The following is a 14,948-nucleotide window of genomic DNA, read 5'->3' on the forward strand; positions in this document are numbered from 1 at the left end:
TCTGGAATCACGTCGTGTTCCTCTGCGTGTGTTTGAAGGCGCGAGAGTAAGGCTTTTTAAAAAATTTTACTCATACTGTTTAGAAGACTTATAGGTCGCCTGTTTTCTGGGATGGCTGGGTTTTTCCCTGGTTTAGGAATTGTGATTATTTTTGCAAGTTTCCAGGAATCGGGGTAAGTTTTGTGTGTTAGTATTGCATTTAATATCGCCAGTAAATATTCGAGTACCTCTAGAGGGAGTTTTTTAAGTGTTTCGTAATTTATTGCGTCCGTGCCGCCTGATTTGTTGTTCGGACTGGCTTTAATTAGCTTTAAAAGTTCCCTTAACGTTATGGGTTCAGGAACAGACTGCGTGCCTGTTTGTAAAAAGTTATTTACCGCCTGTGTTGTTGTTAAAGTGAAGTTTCTGTCATTTACGTCTGTGTTCGGGGAGAATTGTTTCTCCAGTAGGTCTGCGACTGCGTTGGCCTTGTCTTCTGCGATGTATTTAGCCCCGGTGGCTGTTATAATAGCTGGTGTTGAAATAAATTTTTTTGTTGCCGTGGAGCCTGCGAGATAGTTTCCACATTTCCTGCGGTTTTGTGGCTACTTCGTTTATTAAGTTTCCGAATTGATTAATTTTTTCCTGTTTTAATTTACGCTGTACGAGATTATTCAGTCTGTTATATTCGTTTCTGGCTTCTGTTGTGCGGAGCCTTTGTGCTCTGTTTCTGGCTTGCCGCCTAAGAGAAATGTAATAATCCAAATCGGGGTAGTGTGTTCGAGTGAACTGCCTTTTTGTTTCAAAGCGAGAGTGTTTTTTAATGGCATTTTTTACTGTGTCCGTGAAAAGTTTTACGTGTGGATTTATTTCCTCAGGTGAATTTATTTCGGAGGGCTGATTTAGGGTGTCTATAAGTTCTTCCTTAAACCCGTCCCAATCTGTAATCTTTAGTTTATTATTAAAGAGTTGTATGTTGGATGTAGCATTAAAAGTTATTTGTGTTAGCACCGGTAAATGATCGGAGTTTAGTTCATCTAAGGTTTCTGTATTTATCTGAGCGTTTGGAATGTTGGTTAGGGCTATGTCTAAAATTTCTGGAGTGCCACCATTTACTGGATAGCATGTCGGGGAGTCAGGCGCAATAATGATGTAGTTTCCTGCAACCGCGTGGCCGTGTAGAATGTTCCCGTTGGCGTTTGTTTGGGTGCAGCCCCAGTCAGTGTGTTTGCTGTTTAAGTCTCCTGCTATAAAAAATTGATCTTCGACTTCCATTAATTTATTGAGGTCCTGTGGTGTGAGTGGGTCTTGTGGCGTCTTGTATACCGCGGACATGCAAACATGCGAATTATTATTACGGACGTTTATGCTGGTGGCCTCAATGTGTTGTAGTCCATTTATTGTTATCGGGTGGTGGTGAATTCCGTGTTTTATTAGTATGGCTGTACCGCCGCCGTGGAGTGCGGGGCGGTCTGTTCTGTATATTGTGTAGCCGCATATGTACGCTCGCATGTGTGGTTTTAGAAAAGTTTCAGAGATGAAAGCGACATCGATTCCGTATACAAAAAGTAACTGTTCCAGTTCATAGATTTTATTTTGGAGGCCATGTGCATTAAATATTAGAACCTGTAAAAACTTCCCCGGGTTCTGTGCCATTTTACGGTGTAGCGAGATTCATGAGTGCAGACAATAATATAAACTGTTTTTCTTGTAGAGATGTCGCAGCTCGGATTTTGTCGAAATGTGGTTTGAGTTGTGCGATGAGCTGTGTAAAGTTGCAGAGTTTTAGAATTTCCGCCAGCTCGAACATGTCGCTAAATGTGTTTCCTTCCATTCTGTTTTGTGCTGGGGTGTGTGTGGTGCGTGGTTCTGTCACCGCTTGTGAGTATTTGCGTTCCGGTCGTGTCATCTCGGTGGTTGTTTGTGGCTGCGTCTGTGGCTTGTTGACCACCTGGGCGCGCGGCTGTGCGTGAGCGGGGCGGGTGGAGGGGAACTCCGCCTGCCTGCGTGTGTCTGGCGCCTGTTGTTGTTGTGTCTGGTGCTGTGGCTGTCCGGCTTTGCGCTGTGTTCTGCTTGTTACTAGTTTGAGGAACACTGGGCACTGCTTCCAGGCTGCAGTGTGGCCCCGCACCTTACAATTAAAGCAGAACTTGTCTGCGTCCTGGTCTTTCTGGCAGTCCCCCCTAGTGTGGTTTTCCCCACATCGTATGCATCGTGGTGGCTTAGTGCAGCGCGCTTGTGTGTGATCAAATTCGCCACAGCGTTTGCACTGGGCGATATCCTGTGGTCGGGCTTGGTATTTGTGAATTGTGACTCTTGTGTAGTACAGAGTCCTGATTTCCATGATGTTTTTTTCCGTGGCTGCAATGGTCACGCAAAAGGTCCCTGAACGAGTCTGTGTGGGTTTCCCTGTTGCATCGTGTCGTGTGACCAGAAAGTTTCTGGTGTCAATGACAGTGAACCCCAGTTGTGTGAGTTCCGTGGCCAGTTCTGTCTCCGTGACCTCTGGGTATAGGCCCTTTATCACGACCTTCGTGTTCCGCTCTTCCGGGTGCGCGAATGTGTGGTGTGGAATTTCTTTTGCCTTGAGAAAAGTTAGTGCTGTCGAGTAGCCCTCTCTGGACTCAAAGCTGAGCCGCAGTTCCCTACGCCGGGTGATGGTGTTGGAGAATCTTACTCTGTGTAGGGTTAGGTGTTCCGCAATCAGTTTTAGCTTTGTGGTGTCTCGAGCCTTTGTACCTATTTGGTGTTGCGGAGTGTTGTGGAGTCTTTTGCGATGGTGTTATATTTTCCGGCTGTGGGTTTGCCAGGGGGGCGTACCTGTTTGCCGTACTGACCGTGGCTGTGACTGAACTGTCTGCGCTTTTGTCGAAGTGCACGCTTTCGCTGTTGTTCAGCGTGACTTTCCTGCTCCCCCTCCCCCGGTCGAGTGAGCTGCATCGCGGAGCTCGCTTCCCTCCTACCTGTCTGAAATCGTGGTCGTCGTCGTCCGCTCGGTCGCGCTTGAGCTTTGTACTCTGTGTATCCATCGGTGTTTGTGTCGCGTGTCCCTTGTTCTGTGCGTCCGTCATCTCCCTGTCGCGGCTCGCGGGCTATCCGACCCGCAGGTCGCCTAAAACCTAAAAGCAGTGGTGGCTGACAAACACTGGTATTAACAGCGAAGCTAGGCCTTAGAGAGGCTGTCCTCTCTGCACCACTGCCTGGTGCGAAGTCGTGTGCTGAGTGCGAGTAGGGGCCGCCGCCGTTTCCTCATATGCTCGGCCGGGAGCGTGTGACAGCGATACCGGGAACTATTACGTTCCCATAACTCGCTATGTGGTCGCCAATATAAATAGTGCAACCCCGTCACTTTGATCGAATCATTGGAAACGTCGGCGGGGCGCGATGTGTGTGATTTTAAGATTAAAGGTGGCTCACGGTCCAGAAGAAGTAAAATAGCTGTCGCATGTTGCTTGGCTCTATTTTTAATAGTGTAGGTGTCAGGCGGGGGGAGGTCACCCTTTCCCCTCAGTTAGTTGGCTAACTGATGCATGAGAGTGTCGTGATGTCTGTATTTAGAGGCGTGTGGAGTGTGCGCAAAAATGGCCTAATTAATTTCGTTGTGCGAGTGTAGTGTATAGCTCCAAGGCCGCACATACCCGGCTGACCAAGCAGGCATATCATCGTGTAAGTTTACCGATGTGTAGGAGAAATTACATAGATTAGTATACACCTGGCCGCCTTAAGGACCGAACTATTGCGTTCCAGTATAGTTCGGTCAAAGTTAGGCTAAACCAGTATTGCTGTAGTTAGCCCCCAGGCTGTTGTCGTCTAAACCTGAAAAATAGAGAGTGAGATTAGTAAATGAATGTCATCCTATTCTATTATGGTTCGAGGAGAGAGATGCCCTCGTCCAGTGTTTTTTTTTTTTTTTGTTGCAATTCAAAAACCCATGCCATGCATGCAGGTGTAGGTTTTGACCCACGTAGAGGTTCACTGCCTGTGTGTTAGGGCTGACTCCGTATGCCTGAAGGGCGAGACCCGCCTGGCAGGCTTCACCTCCAGTGCCGGTCGCGTTTCGGAAGGCGAGTAGGGGCTGGAAATATGAAGGTATTTATCAGAGAATAGACTACATCTTGCTCAGCCAATGGCAAACAAGCTGTCTCCCCATTGGCTGTGCACCATGGAGTTAAAGCGGATTGTTTATGGTAGGTAGAGTATTTGCTATTGTTTTGTGATGCACGAATGTTTCTCTCTTAATCAAGGGAATCCACATATTTTTAAATTAAATGCTCTGCTGGCTGAAAATATTTTTATTGCTAATAATGAAGGCTGATTCTTTGATTTTACTTTTTATTTTATCGGGTTCCTGTATGAGTGGTGTGGAGTCTTCCCAGAGAATTTTGTGGCTATTTTCCCATGTATGTTCAGCAAGTCTGGATTTTAGGGTTTCACCCATCTTGCAGTTGTTTTTGGGTTCTTTGATTCGGGTAGATAGAGCTCTGCCAGTTTCACCTACGTACATGTGGCCACATTCACAGGGGATCTGATACTTACATTAATAGTAGATTTAGAACGGAATGCTTTTTAAATCCATATTTGTTTCCCAGGCGTCTTATTTTTTCTGAAAGCCCTTGAACATACAGAATGACTAGGGTTCCGGCCGGTTTCTGGGTTTCTGTGGATTTGTGTGTTTTGTTGGATTTGACAGGGTAACCATTGGCAATGAGTTCCTTTTTTATATGATTGTGTTCAACCACAATAGATTTCTCATTAGAACAAATAATCTCAGCTCGGTTGGTTAGTGTGTGAATTATGCCAGTTTTTGTTGTTTTGGAGTGGTTGGATGCATAATTAAGGTATTGGCCTCTGTGCGTAGGTTTCCTGTATACTTTAGTTTCCAGGCTGTTGTTTTTTCTGCTGACTAGTACATCCAGGAAAGGAATGCTACTATTGGTTTCTTTTTCATAAGTGAACTTTATTAATGGCCTCAGAGAGTTGAGGTGGTTCACAAATTCCTCCAAAGTTTCAGGTCCATGTTACCAGACAGTGAAGGTGTCGTCTACATAACGGAGCCAGATTTTAGGAGGGCTATTACTTTTGCTAAGTGCTTCTTGCTCAAAGTTTTCCATAAATATATTAGCCATAAATGGTGAAAGAGATGAGCCCATTGCCATGCCATCGGTCTGTTGTAGAAACTATCCTTGAACTGGAAATATGTTGTGGTGACACAGAGGGTAATTATTTCCATGATGGGATTGGTATTATAGTTCTGACCTTTAGAGTTGGATCAGCCTCCAATTTGGCCTTGACAGTGCTGAGTGTTTCGGCTACTGGCACATTGGTGAAGAGGCTTTGGACTTCAAAACTCACCAGGGTATCATTGTTTTCTATTTTCAGTGTTTTGGCTATAGATATAAAATAATTAGAATATTTGACAAAAGTATCTGTCTGCCCTGCTAGTGGCTCAACAATTTTCAGGAGATATTTTGATAGTTTCTGGCATGGGGAATAACAACTGATGATCGGGCGCAGAGGCATGTCAGGTTTATGAATTTTTGGAAGAGCGTAAATGTGGGGTGCTTTACTGCTGTGTGGCGTCAGTTCTGATCTAGTTTTTTTTTTCTGGGATGTGATTATGATGTTTTTTTTTAGAGTTTGGTACACTTTTCTTTCAGTGCTGGCTGTGGGGTCTTTTTCCTGTTTTGTATATTGATCTGGGGTGATCAAATCAGTAATTTTTTGGTCATAGTCTGGTTTGTCAAGTATGACTGTAGCACGACCCTTATCAGCTGGGAGGATTACAATGGTGTGGTTGGATTTCACAGTTTTGATGTCCTTGAGTTCATCAGGCGGCAGATTTGGTTTAGGTGGACCAGCTGAGGTGATTGCTGTATGCACATTCCAACGAAATTCATTTTGTTTGGAGCAGGAAGTTTGTATAATGCGCTCTCAACAGATGAAACTATGTCAAGTGCAGGCATGTGTCGTGGAGCAATGCTGAAATTGATGTCTTTTTGTAGAACATTTTCCTCACTATTGGACAGCTTTCTTGAAGATGAATTAACGACAGTGTTAATGTTCTGTGTTGTGGGATGTGTTTTTGTATTCACCATACTCGTCAGTTTGGCTAATTTATCTTTTTGCTTTTCTTTGCACTGTAGAGACTTCTTTTGGACAAGATTCGTGATGGACTGATAAATGCAATTGAAATCTTTAGTATTAACCACTTAACATGTTAACCCGAATTAACTCGGGTTATATAAAGTGGTAATTTTATGCTAACCCGAGTATACCCGTGACACAATTCACTTTGCCGTCCTTCGTTATGTATCCCGAATATTTCCGTCGTGTTTCTTCGCTCTTGTAGTTTACTTTTTTCCGTGTAGATTGTGACACATATCGACTATCTGTGTACACGTCAAGCTTTGTAACAGAGATGGCAGCTCTGTGCGCTTGCCGACACGCAAGATGATAAGCGTGTTCATGAAACGTTCGTAACTTACACATATTTGTTTACAAATATTTAGTTTATTATTTCCTTGATAGGGTGCAGTATCTACTTAGATTTCATTACCTTACCGTGCACAGTGCAGTGATCAGAGAGAAACTGATTTTTCGCGAGTTTTGCGACAGTCAAGTAGACAATTTCGTTCGTTACGTATTCGTATTTCATAAATAATTGTATGAATATATCAACTGAATATTTTTATTTTGAGTGAGTTTTGCCGTGGGGATTGTCATACTTATTGTGATGTTTTCTTTTGTATTCGGCCACGAATGTAAAATGTAATTTGTGAATTTCTTTCAGTGATTTTTATTTTGTTTTGAAATGGAAACAGACGAGTTAGTGGATATTGAAGGATCGGATTTAGAAGATGCTGTAGCAGAAAGTGGAAGTGATACGGTGTACACAAATTCTGACACTGGTTCTGACAGTTCAGATTCGAAAAGTGTCAATGTTCTTCAGTCTGCACGTCAGTGGTGCAAAATCAACACTGTTCCTGCATCACCGGCACCCCCAAACTATGCATTCCATGGTACTCCTGCAGTGAATTTCATAGTAAGTGAGGATGCTGACATACTATTGTTTTTCCACCAGTTTTTTGACGATGACCTTGTGAAACTTATTACTGACGAGACAAATAGATATGCTAATTAGTGTCAAATTAACTCACCTGGTAATTCAAATCGGGTGTGGCAACCTGTGCAATGTGATGAAATGCGTGTTTATTTGCTCTGAATATTTTGCAAAGTATCGTTAAAAAAACCCGAACTGACACAGTACTGGTCAAAAAATCCACTAATTTCGACTCCATTTTTTCCACAATGTATGTCTTCAAGAAGGTTTTTACAGATAAAACAATATTTACATTTTTCCAACAATGAAGACTACAATCCAGACAATCACCCCATTCCTAAGCTGAATAAAATTTGGCCTGTTTACGACATTCTGGTTGAAAAGTTTCGTAACCTGTGTACGCCTTGTCAGCACATCACAATAGATGAAAGCCTGCTTCTCTATAAAGGCCGTTTGGGATGGGTTCAGTACATTCCTTTGAAAAGAGCCAGGTATGGTATAAAAACGTACCTTCTGTGTGAATCTAAGTCAGGGTATGTCTGAAACTTCATAATTTACACAGGGAAAGGCACTGTGCTTGGGAATGAGTTCACTGATTTACCAGTATCCTCGCAAGTTGTGATGAATCTCATCAAGCCACTACTCAACAAAGGCTATTGCCTAACAATGGACAATTTTTATAATTGGCCACAGTTAGCCGACTTGTTGATTTCGCACAAAACAGACGTCTATGGGACATTGAGACCAACGAGAAAAGATGTCCCCAAGGCCTTGCGAGAGACAAAGTTGCGTAAAGGGGAAATAACCGGGTACCAGCGTGGAAAGGTGTGTGTAATGAAATGGAAAGACAAAAAAGATATCTGCTTGATTTCAACTGTACATAACACTGAAATGGTGAAGGTCACAAAAAAAAGGCGAAGATAAATTGAAACCTAAAGTGGTAGTTGCTCACAATGATACCATGGGAGGAGTAGATCTTGTTGATCAATATCTGTCAGACTATACCGTTCTGAGGAAAAGAGGCAAAAAAATACTACAGGAAAATTTTTTTCCACCTTCTAGATCTTTCACTATGGAATTCATTTGTATTGTACAGGAAATCTGGAGGAAGTAAGTCAGCACTGCAGTATCGGTTGGAGCTAGTGAAACTAACCATGGAGAAATGCCACCATCCTGAATACGCAGCCAAACATGGTCGTCCTGGGAAAACACCTCCACCAATGAGGCTAACAGGGTGCCATTTTCCTGAAACATTACCTCCAACAGAGAAAAAGTCTAATCCAACACGACAATGTGGAATGTGCAGTAGAGTGCGTGATGGAAAGGGCAAAAGAATTCGAAGGGAAACAAGATATTTCTGCCCAGACTGTAATGTGCCTCTGTGTGTTACTCCTTGTTTTAGAGTGTACCACACTACATCAATTATATAGAATGCTATAGCACGTAGCTTTTACCTAAAACAATAATAACGTGTGGGTAAGAATTTACATTTCGCTTTAGACAGTTTTGCATGTAGGTAATTTTTATTAGATTTGTTTTTATTGTTTTTTATCGTGTTCATAATAAAGTGTATCCATTACTAGCAAAAATATTTTTAAAGATAACATTTATTTGTGGATTTCTGTAGCTAGGGTATGCATAAAATATGATGTGTATTATATAAAACTCTATACATGTACTTTCTTTTCGTATTATAGAAAGTACAGTACACTCCCTATTTAACGCGGTTGTCGGGGGACATAACTTTTACCCGCGTTTTTGCATAACCGCGATGTTTCGATGTGACCAAGGTCAAAAGTCATAAAACACCGCCTGTGTTCTAATAGGTCGGCAAGCACGCACAGTATAGACGGCCCGCCTTTGTGCGGACTTTGCATCCGCAGTTTTCACTAAACGCGGGTGAAAAAATAAAAATAATAAATTTTAAAGATAAATATTAAATGTTGAATTGTTTTTATTTTTCCGCGTGCCGCGCACAGTTTGTCGCACGGCCTACGAGTGCGCCACACGCCGCCATACACACGTGCGGCACACAAGCTGCTGCCAGTCTCGTGGTGTCAGCCACAGTATCTGCTTCGTCTGAGTGTCCGTAACAAAGTAAGGGCAGTGTGTGCGGTTACACACGATTCTGTGGTCAAAGTCTTCTAAATAGAAAGGCCATAGTAATACTTCAAACCGAATATGAATCGCAAAGTACCGAGTTTGATTGACAAAATAAAAATTCTAGATTTACGTACTTACAGATAGCGTGTCTTTTGCAGAAGTATGCAGCAGATACGTGAAAAACGATTCTAGCATTCGTACAATATAAAATAAAGAATCGTCTATCGTGTAAAGTGGCTAATCTTTGTTATCCATGCTTACATTAAATTATAAATGGTCACATGTGGGATACAAAAATTGCGCCAAAATAATTTTAGCGCAATAAGTGGCGCCGTATTAAAAAGTCTGTTAAACGTTGTCTTTACTTATTCCATCAAACGCTGTGTCGAGTTGCTGAGTGTGTGTGGCTCGGATCGGCAAGTGTTATATTCCCTAGCCTCTGGTTAAAGGTCGGGAGTCCGCTACACATAAACATATCCGGGGCTTGTTTACTACCTCATGGCAAAAGTGGTACAGTATGGTTCACGTAAGTATTGGACCACTGGGAATTCCTCGGCAAAGATTAAAAATACGCTAGCTGATTTACTTTACTATTTAATGTTAAAACATTATACCAAAGTAAAAAGATGAACGTGTATAATACAACGAATAATATTACGTATGTAGGTTCAAGTTATAACAAAACATTTATATGTCTCCGCTTGTCAACACACGTGACCACGAGAAGTGTGCCGACGGAAATGAGTGAACTACTCAAGGTCACCAGAAATTTTATTTTTTTCCTAGCCTAAGTTAATTCTAAGTGTGTAGGGGAGGGTCCAGGTTAGGGGAGGACCTAAGTGTGTCTCAGGCCGAAGCCTATACACTCTACCATGCGGGTTTTTAACCATGCAGGACAAGGGCGCGTGCATCGTGTGCTATTGGGGTTTACTGGCCAGCCATGGCTGCAATTGGCGCCATGACTGACGCCCCATTGGTCGCCTAGCTTAAAAGCTAGCTAATGTGACCCAGGTAAAACCTGCATAGACACAGGGAAAACCCTGGGCCGGTTCATGCGGGGATCAATTAACATGCATTAAGCAAGCAGGTAACTACTGGACAAGAGGAAGAAGGGTCCAGGTAAGAAGAGTTGGAGGGGCTGAAAAATCAACCATGCTGGAGTTGGGTGCTTGGGCCTTGCGGCCCGCATTTAAAGGTTGGGAACTCCTGGGTTATTATTAACCAGGGGCGCAAGCACCCCCAGGGGCGGGCGACTTCACTCGTCAGCCCAGCCACAGCTGCCCAGGCAGCCACAGTTAAAACAGAAGTGGGCAGACGAGCCAGTAAACCGGCTCGAACTGCTGGCTCTCGGAGCGAAAGGCAGCCTGACATTGCACCATCTTCATCTTCCTTCTTCCAGTCAACAGCCAACGACCTTTCAAGCCAGGGTGGGGGTAAGTCGTTCAGGCGAATGAAGTATCTTGCGAGTCGGACCCTCTTGCCCCCCAAATTCCCGGGTCGGTTGAAGGTCGCGCCGCCCAGGCTACCACTGGCTCCAACAGGGCCCCAACTTGAAGGCGCCGCCATCTCTTCCTTCAGAATTCCGATGCTGTTCAGTTCCGTTGCGCGCGCGGCAGTCCACAGCTCCGCAAGTTCCAGCCCGCAGTTCGTCTACACTTCGCTACTAAGGCACATCGAGCTCCCCTGCGGTGCCTTCGCCGACGAAGCTGCTTTCTGCCGCGCGCCGAGCTACATTCAGGCTACCTTTCTCCCCGACAGCCGTGATAACGACTCCAAGGTCACCAGACTTCCCCCCTTTCGGCTTAATCGCCCCTCTCATCTCTGGCGCTTATATTCCACTCCTCCCGTCTACCCGGGTGTCTTGGTCGCATATTCTCGGCTCGCCTCTCCCCTCCCAGCGCTTGCCGTCAACCAAACCTATCCAAAATCAATCCCCAGCCGAGTCACGCTGGATAATGTCGCTGGACGGTGGGCTTAATCGGGTCCCCTGTCCGATGCTTTATTTGTGGGTTAAAAAAAATGTTAAGAACTAGTGTTTCAGAAAATAACACTGGGCTGGATTGGACCATAATTTGAAAACACTACAAGATAGAGGAATAATTTACGGAGATATCTTGTTAAGAATTTCACTGCGGACATTTTCTACGCCTAGGCTTTTTTCTGCCCGTTGCTTAGTTTGTTAGTGACAACGCAAAATTATCCTAATCGGCTGTCAACCATTTATTGCATTATTATTACAGTAGAACCTCGTTAATCCGTGACGCGCTAATTCGGGAATCGGATAATCCGGGACGATTTAAAAGTGCAGAAAAAAAAAAGAGAAGTAAATATTGTCAGCGCCTAAAATTAACGTCACGCGGGCCGGCGGCCGGCAAACACTGCAAGCCTTCGCATGGGCCGCCAAACTCTGCAACGAAGTTTGTACCGACTCTTTGTGTCGCCCCCCTTTCAGCTGTCACATTTGTCACTCTTTAAACTTGAGGGGGATGTCCTGACTTCTGCTTCCCGTCTCCCTTTGTTTGTTTCCACCCGCCAACGCACGGCAGGCGCCTGGCGAGTGACGTGTCTGGCTGGCATTCGGCTGGACGAAGTTTTGATGAAGGGGGAAGGGGGGGGGGGGGGGGGCTACCCAAAATTTATGTGTGCAAGTTCAGCACGATCTTATCTTTCTCTCTTCGGCTGTTGTAAATGACCGTGAACTAATGGCTAGGCAGTGCCGTATTTTTTTAAGCCGAGACTAATTCGAAGACGGCCCTTACCGTGAACGGATTATCCGTGTTTATTACTTTTTTTTTTACAGGATTTTAATTATCCGGGCATCGGCGGGTCCCAATTAACACGAATAATGGAGAGTTTACTATTTTTTATCCATCTGCTGCCAAGGCGCAGTAAGCCTCGGTAGATGTTACGTCACATGACCTTGGCCTTAACCCAGCTGCACGCCGGTGTCTGAGAAGCTTGACAAGACCTTCCGGGCTTTTAATCGCTAGTCCGTGAAATTCGGTAATCCGTGATTATCTCGGTCCCGACCATCAGGAATTAACGAGGTTCTACTGTTGTTATTATTATTATTATTATTCATTTATGATTGGGGGACATGGTTTGACCCGCGATATACCCGATTCCGCGATCTATCGGGGCGCGGTATACCGGGAGTTTACTGTATTATACATTTGGAACATTTTTATGGGTTTTTTTTTAGACTGTGTGACATATAATGTGTACTTATGTAAACTTTGTTTCATAAATATTATTAATTTTATTGTTTTATTTAATATTTTGGCCATTTATTACAGGCATATGTAATTTTGAAATACATATAAATTTTATTACTCCTCATTAGTGTATATTGTGTTTAACCTTTTTGCATCACCATTTTGTAAGGATTTTTTCCTACAAATAATGTTATAACTTAATGAAAACATAATTAATTACTCAAAATTAAAATAGATTAACAAAATATGACACAATATTATATAATTTGCATTTCCGCTGCAAGAAAAACATATTTACGCCGACATAATGACTGCCCGAGTTAACTCGGGATAAAACTGTGGTAAAATTATTGTCCTTCATATTTCATAAACAAACAAATTTTTAAAAAAAAAAGGCCAACTGTTTTTCGTTACATTTCTAAAGTACTTTTCTATTTTGTAATAAAAAAAATGATTTTTTCGGAACAGCTTTTGAAAATGTTTATGGAATGTTAAGTGGTTAAGGATGGACTGAATTTCAAGCTGTAGTGCCAAAATTTCGTTCTTCAAATGTGATTTTTGACAGTGATATGCAGCAATTCTTTCACTCAGTAACTTTTGGCTGGCTTTCCGGGTTATTTGTTGAGCCTGTTTGCTGTTGTCCGGGGATTTGGTTGTGAGTCTCCTAGGAATGACTCCCTTACTGCAACATTTACAGAGATAAGTCAAGTTATTGGAACATTGTGATAGATCAATCATTTTCTTTTCCAACTTCCTCAGAGAAATATGCATACCGGGTCCATACCGGGCATTGATACAGTAGAACCCCGATTATCCGTGTTAATGAAGGGGACGAGTGAGTCGGATAATCGAAAATCGCGGTTAGCCGAGTCATGCTTGCCTCAAAGGTCATTAGCCCACAGACAGCCATCTGTGGACATTCGGAGATTACATATATACACATGCTTTGTGTGCGTGTGCGTTGTTGACATAGAAGCGGACTGCTTAGTGCTGGGCAGCAGTGGTTTTTAAGTCTTTCGTGTGCGGAGACGTGGGCACGCGAGTCGTTGTTGCACCGAGGTGTGTGACTAGCCGCCCGCCAGTCCGAGGGCCCAAGACAGCTGATAGCTGCCAAGGTCACGCATTCTTTTCATCGCGCGTAAGCGACGCTGCCACACTTAGCTCATTGCTCTGTTGTCAGTAACACCATCGGGCTGGTTATTGTTTTACAGAATGACTGCCTTCAAAATTCTTTTCGAGATAATATTTTTCATACCAGTGCATTGAGACTTGATTTGATGGTTTTGAAACGGTGTCTCTGTCTCGTATAATTCACGGTGTTTTTATCCCACTTTATGTATATGAATTTAAAATGTTAGATTTTTTATTTTTAGCTTGCTGAACGTGGAATTAGTGCAATAACGGCCTAGACTTAGTGTTGCAGATGGGTCGGAAATCTTATAACGACCACCTCTTTATAACGACCCTAATCTCGGGAACCGTGAGGGGTCGTTATATCTATTCTCCGTTCACTCTTAGCTGAGTTTTGAAATAAACAAACACCGTCGTATCACTGCGCCGCGTCAGCAAGTGATAGGCTGAATTTATCTTGCGTGCCAAGCACTAGTTGCAACACACACACTTCAGTACAGTCGGTGCTAATAAAATAACGGAGAAGTAATACTTATAACAGGAAAATGGTTCTTCTGTCAAACCTAGTTTTTTTAAAAAAAATTACGTCTGCTGTGATAAAATTACGCCACTTAATGCTACACCCTCCGACATTTTCTGTTGAAACCATTCAAACAAACAAGTGTCCAAGCTGCTAAATGTGGATTCGTTCATCGTCTTGCGTTTATTTAATCCACTTGAAGTGTCAGCCTGTGAAGCAAACTGAAGGATTTTTTTCGCGATTTTTTATGATGTCGCGCACTGTTGTGTTACCGACATTAAACTCAGTCGCAAGTTTGCAATCGTTTCTCCACTCTGAAATCTTTCTATAATTTTTGTTTTGCTGTCGATGGACAGTACCACTCGCTTTCTTTTCTGTTCATTTGATGACATTATGAAATGTTGCGCTCAACACTTCCGCACAACACAACGGTATAATCCGTCGGAATGCAGATCACTGTTACAATACATAAAATTATCACCACCTTCACGCTTCAACAACGTACACTAATGGAATGGACTGTCTCCATGCGCCGGGTAATCTCTGTGGCACGGCGCCGTGCTGCGCGCGGAAGTGTACAGTCCGGTCATGCGGATGTGGAATCGCGCACCAGTGTATAATCTATTCACGTAACATTGAACACAAAAATATTATGTACATACGTATGTATGTACTAGTATTTTTTTTTTTTAAACTTTCTGTGTATATAAACATAACTGAGTCAAAGTACTTTGACCAACATACATTTTGCAAAGTATTTTAACATTTACATTCATTTTGAATCATTGTTTATATGTAACTAAAAAATTGGACTTGATGGACATAAATCGCGGTTAATCCGCGAATCGGATGATCGAGTCGCGGATAATCGAGGTTCTACTGTATTATTTTTGAAAGATTTGTGCAATGGGAGTGCATGACTTGATGTAAGCTTTTGGAC

General features: G+C 43.1%; 1 protein-coding gene across 9 annotated transcripts in view; it reads left to right on the plus strand.

Moving 5' to 3' along the window:
- Nucleotides 1-14,948, plus strand: part of LOC134527198 (importin-11-like) — a 423,976-nt gene that overhangs the window by 76,162 nt on the left and 332,866 nt on the right. The gene's annotated exons all lie outside the window — the stretch shown is intronic.

The sequence above is a fragment of the Bacillus rossius genome, chromosome 1 (assembly GCF_032445375.1).
Source record: "Bacillus rossius redtenbacheri isolate Brsri chromosome 1, Brsri_v3, whole genome shotgun sequence".
In the NCBI taxonomy this organism is placed as follows: domain Eukaryota; kingdom Metazoa; phylum Arthropoda; class Insecta; order Phasmatodea; family Bacillidae; genus Bacillus; species Bacillus rossius.